Genomic DNA, 21152 nt, shown 5'->3' on the forward strand with positions numbered 1-21152 from the left:
TTTCTTTTGGTGGTATTTGATCACCTCTGCTGTTTTTATTTTTTGCGCTATAAACAAAAAAAGCGTACATTTTGAAAAAAAAAGCAATATTTTTTACTTTTTCCTATAATAAATATCCCCCAAAAATATATATAAAAAAACGTTTTCCTCAGTTTAGGTCGATATGTATTCTTCTACATATTTTTGGTAAAAAGAAAATTGCAATAAGCATATATTGATTGGTGTGCGCAAAAATTCTAGCATCTACGAAATATATAACGTTTTATGGCATTTTTATTATTTTTTATTTTTAATTAGTAATGGCGGTTTCTATCGTGACTGTGACATTGCGCGGACAGATGGGACACTTTTGACACAATTTTTGGACCATTGTCATTTATACAGCGATCAGTGCTATAAAAAGGCGATTGTAACTATGGGGGATGAGCTTCAACTCACATGACAGCGATTACTGCATGTCGCAAGGCAGAACTGGGAAATGCCTTGTTTACATTTCCCCATTCTGCGGCTCCGTGACACGATCGCCAGGAGACCGGCGGACATCAAGTCCACCAGTCCTGCAGGCACGGTCACGCTGTACAAGGCGGTTGTATGTGTCTCCGGCAAGGGTCCTTACCCTTCTTACAGTCACATCTACATTTTATATTTAATAGGTGAACAAAATGAGCTGCGCTAAAAACAATGAAACTAGAAAATAATCAAACACCAAAAAACCTAATCAACCTATACCAATAGACGTAAAAACAGTATTAAATTGACAGAAAAATGTGATTAGTGAATAGTATACATGAATACTAACGTATCGTCATAAAGTGAATAAAATGTATACTAGACCTAAATTGACATTAATGTGAATATTACAAAGAAAACCCCCACAATAATTAATGTAGATTGACACAAAAAAAGAGTTATAATGTGTGCTAGATTTAAACGAATAATATTAACTAAAATAATATTCAAAAAACCATAAAAAGTTCATATGTGATGAAAAAAATATTATTTATATAGTCCCAAGATTAATATTGGTTCTTCAAACTTGACATAAAGGTGCAAAAATATCCACAAATGCGTGTATATAAAAACAAAAAAAATTTTTCAAAACAATCCTCCACCAGTGAGAAGAGGGGCCGCTTACCAGAGCTTTAGATCCCAGTGTTAGTGAGATCAGTAAGGCAACAGCACAGAGGTTTCTGGGTGAACCGTCACAGGCATCCCACCATCTCCATCTCCAATATGAAGCCTCCAATCAAGAAACGAAGGTGTCGTAGATTGCTGACACCACGCTGTCTCTATCTCCAATACGAAGCCTCCAGTCCGGGAACGAAGGTATCGTGGATCATATAAAAAATCAAAGACACTCGCATAGCGTAAAACCACTTGGTTTAATAAAGTAAAGTTTAAAAGATTTACACTCACATGCGTAAAGAAAAAACGATCATATAAAAACGAGCCGGCCGGACTCGTGTGCCGCCCGCACTTCCTGGTTGGGCGTAGAACGCGGAGACGTCAGAACGCCTCTGACGTCAGACGTTCTGACGTCTCCGCGTTCTACGCCCAACCAGGAAGTGCGGGCGGCACACGAGTCCGGCCGGCTCGTTTTTATATGATCGTTTTTTCTTTACGCATGTGAGTGTAAATCTTTTAAACTTTACTTTATTAAACCAAGTGGTTTTACGCTATGCGAGTGTCTTTGATTTTTTATATGATCCACGATACCTTCGTTCCCGGACTGGAGGCTTCGTATTGGAGATAGAGACAGCGTGGTGTCAGCAATCTACGACACCTTCGTTTCTTGATTGGAGGCTTCATATTGGAGATGGAGATGGTGGGATGCCTGTGACGGTTCACCCAGAAACCTCTGTGCTGTTGCCTTACTGATCTCACTAACACTGGGATCTAAAGCTCTGGTAAGCGGCCCCTCTTCTCACTGGTGGAGGATTGTTTTGAAAAATTTTTTTTGTTTTTATATACACGCATTTGTGGATATTTTTGCACCTTTATGTCAAGTTTGAAGAACCAATATTAATCTTGGGACTATATAAATAATATTTTTTTCATCACATATGAACTTTTTATGGTTTTTTGAATATTATTTTAGTTAATATTATTCGTTTAAATCTAGCACACATTATAACTCTTTTTTTGTGTCAATCTACATTAATTATTGTGGGGGTTTTCTTTGTAATATTCACATTAATGTCAATTTAGGTCTAGTATACATTTTATTCACTTTATGACGATACGTTAGTATTCATGTATACTATTCACTAATCACATTTTTCTGTCAATTTAATACTGTTTTTACGTCTATTGGTATAGGTTGATTAGGTTTTTTGGTGTTTGATTATTTTCTAGTTTCATTGTTTTTAGCGCAGCTCATTTTGTTCACCTATTTAGTTTGATATCGGAGTATTACGATTAGGGTTGCTGCTTATAGGTTGCTTTCTTTTGTTGTTTGAGTAGCGCGGTTTACCTTTTGTACTACATTTTATATTTGTCTTTTATTTGTTGTGCAATGAAATAGTCCAAAAATTGATTTTGTTCTCGGTGAAGCTTGGCATACCTGTGTTATTTAGTGTGGTTAATTTGTGTTGCTGTCTCTTTTTAATGCAGCATGTCGTTTTTGCATCAGCAGAGAGGAGACATGAACAATGAATAACAATGAGACCCACTTTAAAAATGCCCACAGTGTGTTTGAAGTGCCTTTAATTACTTTGCTTTGTGCTTTGACCATATGAGCACCTATCAAATGCAAATCATCTAAAACACACAATAAAACATAAGCTTGATGAAATGCAGGTGAAGGCATTTAGCTTCAACAAGGGAGAACAGATGCATTATAAAAGAAGTTGGGTTTTTCTGATGTTTTGATTGATAAATGCCAGTGTGTATATACCCTAAAGCCCCATACACACTATTAGATTTTCTGCATAACCATGCAAGGGCCTGCCCGATTGCATACAGATTGAAACTCTAAGCCCTTGTACACACGGTCGGATATTCCGACGGAATGTGTCAGATCGGACTGTTTTGTCGGATATTCCGACTGTGTGTGGTCTCCATCGGACTGTTTCCGTTGGAGTATCCGACGGACCAAGTTTTCCAACTGGTTGGTAAAATTTTTCCGACAAAATGCTCCGATCGGACATACTCCGATCATGTGTAGAGAATTCCGATCGAACAAAGTGGCACGCATGCTCAGATCAAATTCCTACATCAAAGCTATTGGCTACTAGCCTGAATGTAGTCCCATCGTAATGAATTAACGTCATCACGTTCTGAACGATCAGACTTTTCGACAACTTTGTCCGACCGTGTGTATGCAACAGTTTTAGACAAAATCCGTCGGACAAAATCCGACGGATTTGGTTGTCGGAATGTCTGACCGTTTGTACAAGGGCTTAGTTGGTAAATATTTTCCGACAAAATGCTCCGATCGGACATACTCCGATCATGTGTAGAGAATTCCGATCGGACAAAGTGCCACGCATGCTCAGATCAAATTCCTACACCAAAGCTATTGGCTACTAGCGTTAACGTAGTCCCGTCGTAACGAAATAACGCCATCACGTTCTGAACGATCGGATTTTCCGACAATTTTGTCCGACCGTGTGTATGCAACAGTTTCGGACAAAATCCGACGGATTTGGTTGTCGGAATGTCCGACCGTGTGTACAAGGGCTTAAAGTTTGACCTCATATTATATGCTTTTGGTTAATCTGAAGACAAAATTCTTCAGAAAATCTAATAGTGTGTATGGGGCATTACTGAGACGCATATTCCAAGAAAGAGATTTTGATTCAGCTGTGTCTGATGCTGTATCAATACCTGAGCAAGGTTTTAGCTAACACAAGGCAGAAGTGCTCTGGTCAAATCTGTTATTTTCCTAGGCAGCGGCTTATGAAAAAACCATAGCAATATTACATTGCAAATTGCCTTATATTCTCTGTAATTTCACCAGATACTTGTCTGCGGAGCCGCGCTCGGAATGCTGCATGACTTAGCTATTTTATCTCATTTGGGTTTTATTACATTCCGTAAGTAACTAACAGGCCTTTTCCTCCTCTCTCCCGGAGGTGGCTACTCTGGCAGAAGCATTGTAAATTACTTAGTCCAGTGCAAGATTATTGTCATAGAAAGGGTTGTAAAACTGATACAACAAATTAAGAAAAATTCATGTTGGCAGCACCGTTATAGAAAGTAGAGGGACCGGTGCATGGCTTCTCTGCCAATTTTATGTGATACGGGCCCACAGATGAGTTGGACACCAGCAAAACAGGCTGTTCCCTCTGCTGCTGCCAGCAAAGCTTTAGAAGGATATTGAGCAGCAATTTATCATAGGCTGTAGCTTAAACTGTGAGACTGGCAGCCGTTGTTTTATGAGCAATCCAGAGAGAGAATTGTTAGGGGACCACCTCTGCCACCAATGTATTGCTGTATTCGCACCCCTGCGTTTACTGTGCGTTTAACTACATTTACCAGTGCCTTATGAATTTAGCCTTAAAGGGGTTGTAAACCTTTTGATTTTTTTCACCTTAATGCATTGGATGCATTAAGGTGAAAAAACACCTGGCAGTGATCGGCTCCCCAGCCCCCCTGTTTTACTTACCTGAGCCCTGGAACTTGACCGGGCGGGGTCGTGCTGTCTCTCTGTCCAGTGTTCTCGGCTCTTGATTGGATAGATTGATAGCAGCGCAGCTATTGGCTCCCACTGCTGTCAATCAAATCCAATGATGCGGACACTGGGGGCTGGGCCAAGTCATACATTCGGTAGGGCTATGGACGCTGAATGCTGGACTCTGGCCCACAAGGTAACCTCCTCAGTAGAGCGCTTCTCCTAGGGGGTTATCTGATGTGGGGAGGAGCCGCGAGAGCCACCAGGGGACCCCAGAAGAGTAGGTTTGGGGCCACTTTGTGTAAAATGAGCTGCACAGTGGAGGTAAGTGTGATATGTTTGTTATTTAAAAAAAAAACGAAAAAAAAACTAGCCCTTACAGTCACTTTAAGTATGAACCATCTGATCGTTATTATCATTATACAGGATTTATATAGCACCAATAGTTTTACAGCGCTTTACACTATAAAGGGAGACAATAAAGCAACAATGCAATCCAATACAAGAGGGTTAGAAGGACCCTGCTCCTGTGAGCTTACAATCTAATAGGGAGTGACTGTTGAAACAAAAGGTAGTAACTGAGAGGGATGAGCCGAGAAGTTTTGGTTGTTAGCTGAAGGCAGAATATGCCTCCCTGAAGAGATGAGTTTTCAGGGATCGCCTAAAAGTGGACAGAGTAGGAGATAACCGGACAGATTGGGGTAGTGAGTTCCAGGGGATGGGAAAGGCTCTGAAGAAGTCCTGGAGATGAGCATGGGAGGAGGAAACAAGGCAGCTAGAGAGCAGGAGGTCATGGGAGGAGCGGAGAGGACGGTTTGGGTGATATTTGGAACTAAGTTTGGTGATGTAGTTTGGGGCAGAGTTGTAAATGGCTTTATATGTTATTGGCAGTGTTTGAATTTTTTTCATTGTCCAATGAGAAGCCAGTGGAGTTATTGGCAGAGAGGGGTGGCAAAAACTGAATGGGTGGTAAGGTGGATGCATCTGGCAGTGGCATTCTTGATAGACTGAAGAGGGGATAGCTTGGGGAGAGGTAGGCCAATGAGGAGGGAGTTACAATAGTCAAGGCAAGAGATAACAAGGGAGTGAATAAGTTGCTTAGTGGTTTTAACGGTTAAGAAGGGGCATATATTGGAGATCTTAAGTAGATGAAGTCTGCAAGATTTTTGGTCATTGATTGTATTTGGGGCTGAAAGGACAGGTCAGAGTCCAGGATTGCACCTAGCACTCTGGTATGAGGGGAGGGATTGATGCTTGTATTATTGATCTTGATGGAGAAGTTAGGGGAGGGGGCACAGGGCAGAGGAAAAATTATGAGCTCAGTTTTAGAAAGATTGCGTTTGAAGAAGTGGTGTGACATCCATGCTGATATGTCAGTTAATAAGTTAGTAATGCGAGAGGAGACTGAGGTTGGGTTCCCACTAGTGCAAATTGGATGTGGATTCCCTACATCCAATTTTACAATAGCAGGAAATTGTGACTGGCTCTCTATGGAGCTGGTTCACTTATCTCCACAGCGGGGCAGGAGCCCCGTGCGTCTTTGGTCCATTTCAGGTCCGAATTCAGAAAAAAATCTGGGCTGAAATTGCACCTGAAATGGTGAACGAGGACACACCAGACTCCTGCTGTGAGCCACTGCATTCTCATATGTGAACCCAGCCTTAAGGATTGAGGTGAGGTGTAGAGAGATAAAATTGTGTATCGTCAGCATAGAGAGGGTATTGGAGACCATGGGAGTTTATTAATTGACCAAGAGAAGAGGTGTAAGTGGAGAAGAAGAGGGGTCCGAGGACAGAACTTTGGGATACCCCTACAGAAAAAAGAAGTGTAGAGGAGGAAACTGATTTAAAGGAGTTGTAAACCCTTGTGGTTTTTCATTCTATGCATTAAGGTGAAAAACCTTCTGTACTTTTTCTTACCTGAGCCTGATCGTTCCAGTGACGGGGACCAGAACATGAGCTCCAGTCGCTGTCTCGGTTCCTCATTGGATAGATTGATAGCAGCAGGATCTAATTATCTTATTTCCCTCACAGTGTTGTTTTTTTTTTGTATTGTATTGCTGAGATGCATATTACAGATGAGAAACAGACAAGATTTAGCACTCCAGATGCTAGTGAGATATTTGTCATCAGCCAGGAGCATGGTTTTTGGTAAGAAACAAGGGGATTTTTGGAAACTTAAAGTAGAAATATGTGCAATTTGATTCTTACAGTGCACTGGAATGTAATCTGTTTGTCCGTTACACTGTATAAAAGAAGGCTGCACTCCAAAGATCTCCAACGATCTCAAGATCTTTATTAAACTGACAGTGCACAACCAGGTCCCTGCCTGACACACTTCTGTAATGTATTTCACCGATCTTAGAGAAAATCTCCATGATTAAGCCCAGAGGGGGGCAGGTCTCTCAGGCAGGGAATCAAACGTGCATTGTCAGTTCAGTAAAGAACTTGGAAGACATGACGTCACCGGAGTGTGTCCTTACTGTATATAGTGTGTGTACGGAGCGGGATCAGGCTTCAGCAGCAGCACCTGGCATGTTCGTGGTGAGCTATGACTTTGTTTTTTAATACACCATCAAAAAGTAGACCCAACCATATTTACTAAATTTTAGTCCTTTAGTTTCCAAGTGAAAAGTGCCACAAGCAGATTTTTTTTTGTCATGAAAAACAATTGTATTTCAGGAGTTTAGAGGGCCTACTTGATTGAGGCGTGTTACTGTTGAACTATGTGTGTACTGGACTGATAAATTTGGAGGGATCCTGACAGGTGTTAGTATGATCGCTTCACATGCCTTTTAAGGACAACCACCCATTATTTACACATAATGTAAATCAATCTAGCATTGACACCCCAAACCCCCCCCCCCCTCCCCACACACACACACACACTAAGCCCTTGTACACACGGTCGGGCATTCCGACCACAAAATCTATCAGATTTTTTCAGACGGATTTTGTCCGAAACTGGTGTTGCGTACACACGGTGGGACAAAGTTGTCGGAAAATTCGATCGTTTGGAACGTGATGACATTCATTCATTACGACAGGACTACATTCAGGCTAGTAGCCAATAGCTTTGGTCTTGTAATTTGATCTGAGCATGCTTGGCACTTTGTCCGATCGGAATTCTCTACAAAGGATCGGACAAAGTCCGATCGGATCATGTTGTCGGAAAATTTTATATCCAGCTCTCAAACTTTGTTGGTCGGACATTCCGACGGAAAAAGTCAGATGGAGCCCATAGATGGTTGGATTATCTGACAACACGGTCTGATCGGACATTTTGCATCGGAATGTCGGACCGTGTGTACAGGGGCTTACAGTGCCTTGCAAAAGTATTCCCCCTTGGCTTTTTACCTATTTTGTTACATTACAGCCTTGAGTTCAATGTTTGTTTTTTAATCTGACTTAAATGTGATGGATCAGAACACAATAGCCTAAGCTGGTGAAGTAAAATTAGAAAAATATATACATAAAACTATTTTTCAAGCATGCGCGTATGTATTCACCCCCTTTGTTATAAAGCCCAAAAAAATCTCTCGTGCAACCAATTACCTTCAGAATTCACATAATTAGTGAAGTGATGTGCAATCTAAGTGTCACATGATCTGTCATTACATATATACACCTTTTTTGAAAGGCCCCAGAGGCTGCAACACCTAAGCAAGAGGCACCACTAACCAAACACTGCCATGAAGACCAAGGAACTCTCCAAACAAGTAAGGGACAATGTTGTTGAGAAGTACAAGTCAGGGTTAGGTTATAAAAAATATCCAAATCTTTGATGATCCCTAGGAGCACCATCAAATCTATCATAACCAAATGGAAAGAACATGGCACAACAGCAAACCTGCCAAGAGACAGCCGCACATAAAAACTCACGGACCGGGCAAGGAGGGCAATAATCAGAGAGGCAGCACAGAGACCTAAGGTAACCCTGGAGGAGCTGCAGAGTTCCACAGCAGAGACTGGAGTATCTGTACATAGGATCACAAGTCGTTCTCTCCAGTCTCCATAGAGTTGGGCTTTATGGCAGAGTGGCCAGAAGAAAGACATTACTTTCAGCAAAGTACAAAATGGCACATTTTGAGTTTGCTAAAAGGCATGTGGAAGTCTTCCAAAATGTATGGAAGAAGGTGCTCTGGTCCAGTGAGACTAAAATTTAACTTTTCGGCCATCAAAGAAAATGCTATGTCTGGTGCAAACCCAACACATCACATCACCCAAAGAACACCATTCCAACAGTGAAACATGGTGGTGGTAGCATCATTGTGTGGGGATGTTTTTCAACAGTTGGGACTGGGAAACTGGTCAGAGTTGGGGGAAGATGGATGGTACTAAATACAGGGATATTCTTGAGCAAAACCTGTACCACTCTGTGTGTGATTTGAGGCTAGGACGGAGATTTACTTTCCAGCAGGACAATGACCCCAAACACATTGCTAACGAAACACTTGTGGCAAGTTCATAGAGACTTATCCAAAGTGGCTTGGAGCTATGATAGCCACAAAAGGTAGCTCTACAAAGTATTGACTTTAGGGGGGGTGAAAAGTTAAGCACATTGACTTTTTCTGCTATTTTATCCTATTAAAAAAATCTTCAAAGTTGTGGGCATGTTCTGTTAATTAAATGATGCAAATCCTCAAACAATCCATGTTAATTCCAGGTTGTGAGGCAACAAACCATGAAAAATGCCAAGGGGGTCAATACTTTTGCAAGGCACTGTAAGCACTGTACACATGAATGTTGGGAGACATCGGCCAGTCCAAAAAAAAAAAAAAAATGACAGAGATTTAGCCCATGTGTAGGGCACTTTGTTCCAAAAAAGCCAGCTGTCTGGCTGCTATTCTGTTCCAGGGATAAAGAATGGGGAAAACCTCCCTTAGTAGGGTCACAACCTGTGATAGAGACCCAAGCAATCTTAACCCTTCCGCATTCTATTCATTCTAAAACAAAATTAGTGAAGAAAAAGAAAGAAAAAAGGGGGACACATATGCTCATCCAAACTAGTCCTAATTGGGTTTCAGAAACATTTATATCACAGATTCTGACAACCTAGACTACAATTTTGAATACACCGTCCCCTGGAGATATTTTATCAATCAAAAAACTCCAGGGTGGCAATCCTCTGAGTATACAAACACATATAAACAAAAAGCGGGAAGGATTCCCAAAGGTACTCTTCGGAGAGGATAAACCAGTTTAAAGAACTAGATATTTTATTTCGTTATCCATCTTTAATTACTTATATAGAAAAATGTATTTAAAAAAAAAAAAAAAACCTCCAACACAAATAATTAAAATTAAGACAGAGAAAATCTTAATGAGACACCGATGTCCACCACAACCTGCTATACACAGTTCACATCCATCCCATACATACGAATCTACTCAAAGTGTTCTCATAATTTGAATTCCAGCTAGCCAGAAATTTCCGATTCTAGTGGGTAATAAAGTTTTTTGTGCACATAGTTAAGAGAGAGTTAGTTGATTCCGCTTAATAAAAGTACTTGTGCCTAATATAGTGTTGCTAATTTCCAAAAAGTAGCAAAGTGATGTAAACCAGGGAAGAAAGGGGAGAACGAAAGTTCATCCGTGGGGGGCTTTACCTCAAGGCCGTGATTGGAAAGTTATTCATGAAAACAGATCTTGGACTAATATATATAAAGGTAACGGTTTTGATAAAAAGAACTCTGAATAGACATCCCCTTAGTTAGGGGGACAGATACAGATCACTGTTTGACGTCCTGCTCTGGGTCCCTTGTTCCATTTACTTCAAGTCTGTTTGTGTGTAACCCAATCACTGCGATGATACAGTGTAGCAATAAATCATCAGTATGGATTCAACAAAAGTTCTGCTTCACACATCATGTATTTTTCTCAATCATTTGTCTCATGGACATATCCCAATAGCCTCCTCACACCATATAGGCAATACCGCACTTATCCAATCCAAGTCTCCCAGTCTGGCTTTAAGGATGTGTGTTCATGGAAATTCAGGGTGAGTAGAGATGGTCCGGTGTAGGGATGGACAAACCAGTGCTCACACTACAAGAGACAGCGTCTTGCTTCTTACTTACATGTTTCGCTTGTAACCAAGCTTCCTCAGAGCAACTTTGATTGGATAAGAGCAACTTGGATCTCTTTGCTACTTTTTGGAAATTAGCAACACTATATCTGGCACAAGCACTTTTATTAAGCGGAATCAACAAACTCTCTCTTAACTATGTGCACAAAAGACTTTATTACCCAGTAGAATCAGAAATTTTCGGCTAGATGGAATTCAAATTATAAGAACACTTTGAGTAGATTTGTATGTATGGGATGGATGTGAGCTGTGTATGGCAGATTGTGGTGGACACCGGTGTCTCATTAAGACTTTCTCTGTCTTGATTTTAATTATTTGTGTTGGAGGGGGGTTGTATATTTATAAATACATTTTTCTATATATGTAATTAAAGGTGGATAACTAAAAAAAAAAAATTGAGTTCTTTAAACCGGTTTATCCTCTCCGAAGGGTACCTTCGGGAATCCTTCCCGCTTTTTTTTTATAAAACAAAATTAGGTTGGACTTGGCCATTACAGGGGGTTGGGAGAAACCAAATAACACTCCTAAGGGGGCTTACAGTGGTCAGCTTTTATAGTCATATAGTTATTTTTTTTCCCAAAAAAATGGAGTTGGGATTCAATTTATTTGTATTTTACTAAAATTATATTTAAAGTTACATATCTATCTACTACTATTCTGTTCACATGGTGAAAACACTACTGTGGGATTTCACTGTAGATCGAAGATTGTTGTCACTGTGTTATAGAGAGTGCAAAAATCATGGATCTACTGGCAGGATCAACAGGTAATAAAAATAATGTTAGAGGGGACAAAGAGAAACAAAACTGCTATGTTAATGTTAGTGACAGGCTGCATCATACAGTATATGTCATTTTATATTTTGCTCGTAGCTATACTTTAATTGAGCCCCAATGGATGCAGGCCGTCCTCTGAGTGAGGTTGATCTGCATCCCAGTGTGATAAAGCCCTATGGTATTAGACGGTATTCACATTCCAGTATTGTTCATTGCAGCCCAGGACACAGCATGAAAGAGAGGTGGAGCAGCATGGAACCGTGAGTCGAGTGCCTGCAGACCGGAGCTGCTCTTTGATATCACTTTCTCATGCTAACCTATCCATTGGCTAATGTAACACTGCCAGCAGCAGCTTTAGAAATAAAATAACTATCTTATAAAGAAAAAGATCATTTACAATAGGCACGACCTAGGCTGAACTTGAACATGAATAATAGAGTGTTTTGACATCTCCACTGCAAATGCATAAGGATTTCGAAACTAGCTTAAAAAAATGCTGATCTCTTTTAAATCTGAAAACCTGTGAAATGTAATGCCTGTAATCCTTAGGAACCAAATATGTTCCCATCCGTGTTGAGGATTTTAAATGAAATATATATCAGCAATGAAAATGGAAATAAATCTATGAGTGGTTATGATAAAGCCAAAGAAGCATCTCTTCAAATCTGCAAGTTCTTTTCTTAAAAGAATGTGATTCCACGGAGGAAGGGCACCTTTCTGATTTGATCTGCATCAAATAGTTCCATCTTCTCAATTAAGAGTTGCTGTATTACGTTATTTAAGTAAATGTAAATCCAAAAAATAAAAATAAAAACAAGCTTGGTGCTATGTATCTCCCCAATCAATAAAATATCCCTACATGGGAATTTATAAAAGCCACCCCCCCTACTATTATTAGACCAAGATGCCCCTGATTCCCTATTTACTTGACCCTAAAACATATTCCTTCTACAACCTTAACCTGGCACTCTACCTAAGCCAAAACTCTAACATTACAGAGATTCTAAAAGAAAGAATAATAAAAAAAACACAAAATAAAAACAAGTCATACTTACCTGTTTTGTGCAAAGGTTTTGTACAGAGCATCCCTGATCCTCCTTTTCTTGGGTTCCCCCTCCCGCAGTCCTGGCTTCTCATCCCTGCTGAGTTCCCCAGTAGCAAGCTTTTTGCTAGGGCACTCGATCAGGCTCACTCCCGATTCTCACTATGTGTGTCCATTAACACACAGACTAATAAAACAAAGGGTTCGTCCCAGAACTTTAAATGAAGTGGCTACGGTTTCCATCAGTAAACAAAACAGTAGTAAATACAGTATATGGTTTATTCAAGTAAAATTGTTTACATGCATAGATATCACCAACAATTGCCGAATTAAAAAAGATACATAAACAAGGAATATTGATACATTGATGTAATAGCAGTCATAGTACACGGGCATCATACTACCCGACGTGTTTCGCCAGATCCAGCTCGCCCTTCAGGGGTGGATGTGTGTAACAATGTGCCACTGAGCTTGACCATGGCTACAGGTGTGCGGCTCCAAGATGGCGGCAGCAGGTGCCTCACCAGGGAGCTGAGGGGGCACAGTCCGATGGAACCCCACCAGGGGCCAAACGGGGAGCAGGCATGGATATAGTGATGTATCCCTAGAGACCTCGTTAGTCCATAAAGAGTATAGGCTGAGTATGGTGAATATCTTTAGTATAAGAGTAATAGATCACAGCAAGCAACCTGCACAGCTATGTGTGTCCTCAGCGAAGAGTGAGATATGGCTCGGCATTACCCTCCCCCTCTCCCCTTTGGCTCGCTGGCTGTGACTGACAGCATCAGTAGCCAGCGGCCCATGAGGACAGAAAGACCCTGGAGATCTGCTGTTCTCATGCCCATCGCTGGATTGGGATGGGGCTCAAGTAAGTATAAGGGGGGGGGGGGCTGGGGGAGAGATGCACACAGAAGGTTTTTTACTCTAATGCATAGAATGTATTCAGGTAAAAAACCTTAAGCCTTTAGAACCACTTTAACTTTTAACCCCTAACCTCACCCTTAAACGTTACCCTTACAGCTAAATTACAACCAAGCAAAAAACCCTCCCCAGGGTCTCCATCATCAGCTTTTAAAGTGTAACTATTGGAAAAATGAAAATCGGGACATATCACCAGCACTAACACAGCAGTTAGTTTGTCCTAATACTCCCTGTAACATATTTTATTAGTGGTTGATCCTGCCAGTAGATTCACTAACTGTACCAAGCCAAGCTGTCCAGGAAAATGGGCAGTTGCATTAATATGTCAATCAGCCAGAAGTGGGCATGGACGGCAGCAGATTGGATGAAAACACAGGGAGATCACCATCCTGCAGAAGCTGGAGTTGGTGATCACCCTATTGAAAAAAGCAAAATATCAGGTGGCAACAGGATTGTTACTTTCAGAATCAGCATCAGGTAAGAAACTATGCGAAAGACAACAAAAAATTTGCTTTATAAATGTGTCTTTTTTTGAGTGATGGCAAATGATCATCAGATGTATCTTGGAAAATTAATACTTTTTGTAGCAGCCACTTACTGCTGCTCCTCCTGAGATAAGCGATGCCCCAAGTGTACCCTTGAAATGCGTAGCCATGCCCACCTAGATTTTCTGGATCTGATGACATCACAGGATTTCTCTGAGCTGGTTATAGTCTAATACATTCTGTACTCTTTTGTATCTCAGAAATCTTATATATGTCTTTACATTTCTACATGTTAGTGGCCATTTTAAGTATTTTTTACAGATTTATAATACTACACTTAGCTGCACCCTCTCTTTCTTCATTGAAATGCTTTGAATATGAATTTCTAGTATGGATATTTTATACACACAGTAGTTACATTGCTCCAGCCTGGACCAATGTAACTATGTGTATACCATACCTGGCCAATGCCCTGGAAGTTGGAAAGACTCCACAACTCCAGTGATCTCCACTTGCTTCTGGGTCCTGTGCAGAGTGGTTTGCTCTGCTGTTTTCTGAACACGGGAGGTTGGCTGCTGGGCACAGATGCTATTCAGATATTGCTTTGCATTCTCTGAATAAATGCATAGTGTTCTCTGATTGGACAAGGTGGAGAGGCAGGGTAGTGATGTCACACTGTCCACCCTGTCCAGTCAGAGAATGCTTTGTTTTCATTCCAAAAATGCAGAAGCATTCTCTAATTGGCATCTGCGCCAAGTAGCGTTCAGAATGTAGCAAGAAGGCCGATAGCATATCAAGAGGAAATCCCCACATTCCACTGTAAGAGTGAGTGTGGGAAAGCAAGGGGGATTTTAAAGTGTCAAAAACAATATCAACTACTAGTATAGATTTAAAAAGATTTCTTAAAAATTTATTTATACAAAAAATATGAAAAAAAAAACATGTATGAGTTCACAATTACAATGACTTGAACAGTATATGGTCATTCTGAACAAACAATGTGTGAGGAAGAATTAATGGATCACGGATCAACGTATTTCGCCCTCACTAGTAGAGAAGGCTTCTTCAGGATCCAGCTTGCAATGTTGGCAGATATAATGAATAAAAGACAACATCATATTAATTATACAATAAAAAAAACAACCATACTATAGTTTATATATCAAAATGGTTAAAAATGACTGCTCTGTCTTGAGAATTATGTGAGAAAAAATTGGTGAATTACAGTGAAAATTGAAATAACTATGGAAAAACAGCTGCAACTTCCTGCGAGATGCACACATCAATCAACAACTTCCAATATCAAGTTGTGCTATTATATAGCGCAACTTGATATTGGAAGTTTTAGTTTATAGATGTATACATGTTCTCCCTCATTATCGCTGAAAAAGGTTTTCTGATGGGAACTGTTCAAAGAGGTGTGCCACATCCCAATAGGACATAGAAAAGGAGGAACCCCCTAGGGGTGCGACTATAGAGGCACTACCACATGAATAAAAAGTTGTAGAAAAAATAGAATACATTTATTGAAAATATCATACATAAAAAAATACATATATAGCACATAACCATGGATGCAATAGAATATACAGAAAGATTGCAAAGGAAAATGATACAACTTCCTTAACCCAATCCTTCCTCATTATCACTTGGGGTTTCCAAGTCTTTGCTTTGTAAATTGTATGATTTATGGCACTGAATGTTCTTTATTGTGGTTAACAGTTGATGTTTCACTTACATTGAAAGATAATGTACCATGTTTTTAGTATGCCTTTGTTGGGATCTTTTTCTTTCTGCATTGCTTGATGTAACCACCACACTGGCATACGAATCTGCTGATTTTTTTTCTTTTCCTACTAGTAAAATAATTTTGTAAAAAAATAAATAAAATAATACATATCAAAAAAAATAAAATTAGCAGCAAATATATTATTATTACATCTGCTGGTGAGTCATATCTGAACGGGGGGAGGAATAAAAAAAAGGGAGGGGGGGAATAAAGAGTGAACCATGCGGAGGACGATAATGGAGTCAAAATGTTGGGGGAAATCAGAGAAAGAAAGAAAAAACAATGGAGGAGCTAGTATATACAGTGGTGTGAAAAAGTGTTTGCCCCCTTCCTCATTTCCTGTTCCTTTGCATGTTTGTCACACTTAAGTGTTTCGGAACATCAAACCAATTTAAACAATAGTCAAGGACAACACAAGTAAACACAAAATGCAATTTGTAAATGAAGGTGTTTATTATTAAAGGTGAAAAAAAATCCAAACCATCATGGCCCTGTGTGAAAAAGTGATTGCCCCCTAAACCTAATAACTGGTTGGGCCACCCTTAGCAGCAACAACTGCAACCAAGCGTTTGCGATAACGTGCAATGAGGCTTTTACAGCGTCCTGGAGGAATTTTGGCCCACTCATCTTTGCAGAATTGTCCTAATTCAGTTACATTAGAGGGTTTTCGAGCATGAACGGCCTTTTTAAGGTCATACCACAACATCTCAATAGGATTCAGGTCAGGACTTTGGCTAGGCCACTCCAAAGTCTTAATTTTGTTTTTCTTCAGCCATTCGGTGGTGGACTTGCTAGTGTGTTTAGGATCATTGTCCTGCTGCAGAACCCAAGTTCGTTTCAGCTTGAGTACACGAACAGATGGTCGGACATTCTCCTTCAGGATCTCTTGGTAGACAGCAGAATTCATAGTTCCTTTTATCACGGCAAGTCTTCCAGGTCCTGAAGCAGCAAAACAGCCCCAGACCATCACACTACCACCACCATATTTTACTGTTGGTATAATGTTCTTTTTATGAAATGCAGTGTTCCTTCTACGCCAGATATACTTGGACACACACCTTCCAAAGAGTTCCACTTTTGTCTCATAGGTCCACAGAATGTTGTCCCAAAAGTCTTGGGGATCATCAAGATGTGTTGTGGAGAAATTGAGACGAGCTTTGATGTTCTTTTTGCTCAGCAGTGGTTTTCTCCTTGGAACTCTGCCATGCAGGACATTTTTGCCCAGTCTTTTCCTGATGGTGGAGGCATGAACGCTGACCTTAACTGAGGCAAGTGAGGCCTGCAGTTCCTTGGACGTTGTTGTGGGGTCTTTTGTGACCTCTTGGATGAGTCGTCGCTGCGCTCTTGGGGTAATTTTGGGCGGCCGGCCACTCCTGGGAAGGTTCACCACTGTTCCATGTCTTCGCCATTTGTGGATAATGGCTCTCACTGTGGTTCGCTGGATTCCCAAAGCTTTGGAAATGGCTTTATAACCCTTTCCAGACTGATAGATCTCAATTACTTTCTTTCTCAATTGTTCCTGAATTTCTTTGGGTCTCGGCATGATGTGTAGCTTTTAAGGATCTTCTGGTGGACCTTACTGTGTCAAGCAGCTCCTATTTAAGTGATGCCTTGATTGTGAACAGGTGTGGCAATAATCAGGCCTGGGTGTGGCTAGAGAAATTGAACTCAGGTGTGGACAACCACAGTTATAGTATGTTTTAACAAGGGGGCAATCACTTTTTCACACAGGGCCATGATGGTTTGGATTTTTTTTCACCTTTAATAATAAACACCTTCATTTACAAATTGCATTTTGTGTTTACTTGTGTTGTCCTTGACTATTGTTTAAATTGGTTTGATGTTCCGAAACACTTAAGTGTGACAAACATGCAAAGGAACAGGAAATGAGGAAGGGGGCAAACACTTTTTCACACCACTGTATATAGGAGAAAAGATTATATCAAGTACCTTATAAGATGATCAAATAAATATATATCAGCACATGCCATAAGCCTGACACAGGAGCGTCCAATCAAAAATATGTGTCCAAGATCATAATTCATGAATATTAAAAACAAGTAAAAAATGTTCTCACATAATTCTCAGGAGAGAGCAGTCATTTTTAACCATTTTGATATATATAAACTATAGCAGGGATATGCAATTAGCGAACCACCAGCTGTTGCAAAACTACAAGTCCCATCATGGCTCTGCCTCTGGGTGTCATGCTTGTGGCTGTCAGAGTCTTGCTATGCATCATGGGACTTGTAGTTCTGCAACAGCTGGAGGTCCGCTAATTCCATATGCCGGAACTATAGTATGGTTGTTGTTTTTTTTTATTGTATAATTAATATGATGTTTAATATGATGTTGTCTGTTAGTGATTAGATCTGCCAACATTGCAAACGGGATCCTGAAGAAGCCCTCTCTTCTAGTGTGGGCGAAACACGTTGATCCATGACAAAAAGGCTTATACCTTAGAGATCACTGGAATAGTGGGGCCTACGTTAGTGATTCCCAGCTTCCAAGGGCATCAGCCAGGTATGGTATATACAGTACATAGTTACCTTGGTCGAAGCTAGAGTACTATAACTATGTATAAAATATCCATACCTGGAATTCAACTTTATTATGTCTTGTACATGCATTTTTTTTCTGCGTTTAAAAATGCGTTTGACTGTGTTGTAAACAAGCCCTAAAAAAGAGATTTACAGCGGTTGTTTGCCACAACAAATGTTTAAAGTAACTATTCTTTCCATGAGAAATGAAAAACCAAATCCAAATTTTATCCATGTCACGGGGAATTTGTAGACACAGCTGTTTGCAGTTATCTACAGAACGCTTATATCAACACGATATTCTTTGTGTGCGTTTTTTTTTTCCATGGCAGCCAGCAGAATTTGTACACTTTAACTAGGCACAATGGTATCTCCAAGACTCTGCCCAAGTAAATAAACAGGAAAATACGATAACGTGATTATTTCTTTTGCCTTAGTTGCTTAGGATGCCACCCTTCTTTCCTTTATCGAACACAAAGTAGAGCATTAACATGAAGAAATCCGAAATTTTAGGGCTCTATTATGCTAAACCCTCCTGCGGTACTTTGGATCACAGATTTCAATTAGAATATCTTTTTAACCTTAGCAAATGGGTTACAGTAAAACATTCGTGACAGATTGAAATGCCATTTTAATGGACTCCAATCCTATAAAATTTACTTTTTAGCAGCTTTAAACATGAATTGTCGAGAACACAAACAGTATCTATAAAAAAAAAAAAAAGACTTTTTTTTTTTGTCTACCTGTCTGAGCGCTAGAGATATATAAATTAATAGCTGCTATTTGCTTTATATGAAGATAATAGCTTTGCTCTGTAAAGATTAATTTGGTATAACATTATTTCTGAGGATAAATGATTAAACATAAAAGATGGTCCGGTTATTGAAAGCGCTTTGTTTGCTTGTGTCAGATTTAAAGATGGCATTTGTAAAATTCCGTTTTTATGGGAGACGTTAAAGCCCATTGCTGAAAAATGCTAATGAAGGCGATGGAATGTTATGATTACGATCGGGATTTTTTGCTTTCATAAAACATGCGGCAGATTGAACACAGTTTCAAACTTCTGCTTTACAGTCTTAGACGGCTGTTGATGGGGAAAGTCCCTGTGGATTAAAGTACAAATACCAACAGCATCTAAAGAGGAACGTCGCTCTAAACAAAAGCCGCTCTGTGCTTTCTAATGGCACAGCTCTTTAGATCTTTATTATTATTATTATTATTATTATTATACAGGTTTTTTAGATCTTTAAATATAATCTGTTTTTTTTTTTACAATTTTTTTCCATTTCTAAATTTTGGGGGGCTACTGACATGGAAATGAGGTCTCCTAAGCCAGAGATCCAGGATGCTTTGTTGTCAGGGCTTGTCCTACTTTAAAGCTGAACTCCTGGCAAACAGCTAAATACACAGATGAAATACACACAGTAGAAGGGAGCTATTTTACATTCCAAAGAAATTGTATTTCCGTCTATCTAGTGCTGAGATTTAAGTAGCCCCGTCACTCAACACAGCGTAGAGGATGACACATCAGGTCTGCTGCAGTCAAAGGCATGCGCACAGGGTGTGCCAGGTGTGCCTGGGCATACCCTAATCCCTTGTGAGGTGCTGATTTCCCCTGCTTCTTGGCACCCCCTGGCTCTCCCCCTCCACAGTGCTAGCAGTTTCCTTCCTCTCCTCTCAGGCTGGCTTTTGCGGATGGATGTTTCAGGATGGAGAGCGGAATAAGGGGCTGGTAAATATTTAATTGATCATCCCCTTCCTTTTCTAAGTAAACACAGTCAGTGATCTACACCTATTACTCCTGTGTTCATTCTTAAAGCTGAGTTTCACCCAAAAGTGGAACTTCTACTTTAAGCCCTCCTCACCCCCTTACATGCCACATTTGGCATGTCTTTTTTTTGGGGGGGGGGGGGGGGGGGCTGGTGGGTACCTGGTTTTGACAGGTACTTCCTGTCGCACTTCCTCCTTCTGTATTTTGGCCACCTAGGCGACACCTCCTCTCCCCCCTAGGCGGCCCCTCCCTCTCTGCAATCTTGTGGGACAGACACGTCACAGGTCCCAGAAGATTGCCTGGCCACTAGGAGAGCGCATGCGTAGTGTGTGCCTGGCTGTGAAGCCGCAAGCTGTCACAGCCGGGCGCCAACAATTGCAATTATAGCGCAGTGGAGAGGACGGGAAGAGGAGCGAGGGTTCGGGCGGCCACATAGCTGCACCATGGCAAAGGTGAGTGTCTGTTTATTAAAAGTCAGCAGCTACACTTTTTTTTTCCTGGAGGCCAAGGAAGAAGCTAATGGAGCATGATCTGCACACCATTAGCTTCATTGAAAGACAGGTGAGACATCAAGAGTCTAAAAGACTCCTGATGTCTCAGTAAAGATAACTCTTTTCTCCCCTATGTGATATAAATAATGTTTTAGTGAAAGTAAAAAAAAGAACTTCAAACTCCCTCCAAAAAATGTGCACACACACACACCAACAGTCACAACCGTCAGAGGTGCCTACGTACAAAAGCATCACTTGATATACACATGTTACATATCACCAAGCATTCTGGAGTGAGCAATAATTTTAGAGCCACTATCCACAAGTAAAGTGGTTCTAAAAGCTTACCCAAGTCCGATTACATTTCAGCAATGTGCACAAGAGCGGCTACTCTCCCGGGTCTCTGCTTCCTCATTGGCTGAGAGCTACTGGCTCCCGCTGCTGTCAATCACAGCCAGTGAAGAGGGAACAGGGGCCGAGCACTGTCCTATGTGTCTTATTGACCCAGAGCGAGGCTCGGGAGCAAGCACGCTGGAACTTGGAGAAGAGGAGGAGCCAGAAGTACTGCCCTGGGGGACTTGTATCAATGTAAAAAAAAAAATGTAATCAGTGATTTTAATGATGCTTAAAGTAAA

At 40.6% G+C, this 21152-nt stretch overlaps 1 protein-coding gene across 5 annotated transcripts in view; it reads left to right on the forward strand.

Moving 5' to 3' along the window:
• ELFN1 (extracellular leucine rich repeat and fibronectin type III domain containing 1) overlaps window positions 1-21152 on the forward strand; it is an 808405-nt gene that overhangs the window by 625338 nt on the left and 161915 nt on the right. The gene's annotated exons all lie outside the window — the stretch shown is intronic.

The sequence above is a fragment of the Lithobates pipiens genome, unplaced genomic scaffold (assembly GCF_037356315.1).
Source record: "Lithobates pipiens isolate NorthernLeopardFrog02 unplaced genomic scaffold, aLitPip1_a1.2 Scaffold_22, whole genome shotgun sequence".
NCBI classification, from domain to species: Eukaryota; Metazoa; Chordata; class Amphibia; order Anura; family Ranidae; genus Lithobates; species Lithobates pipiens.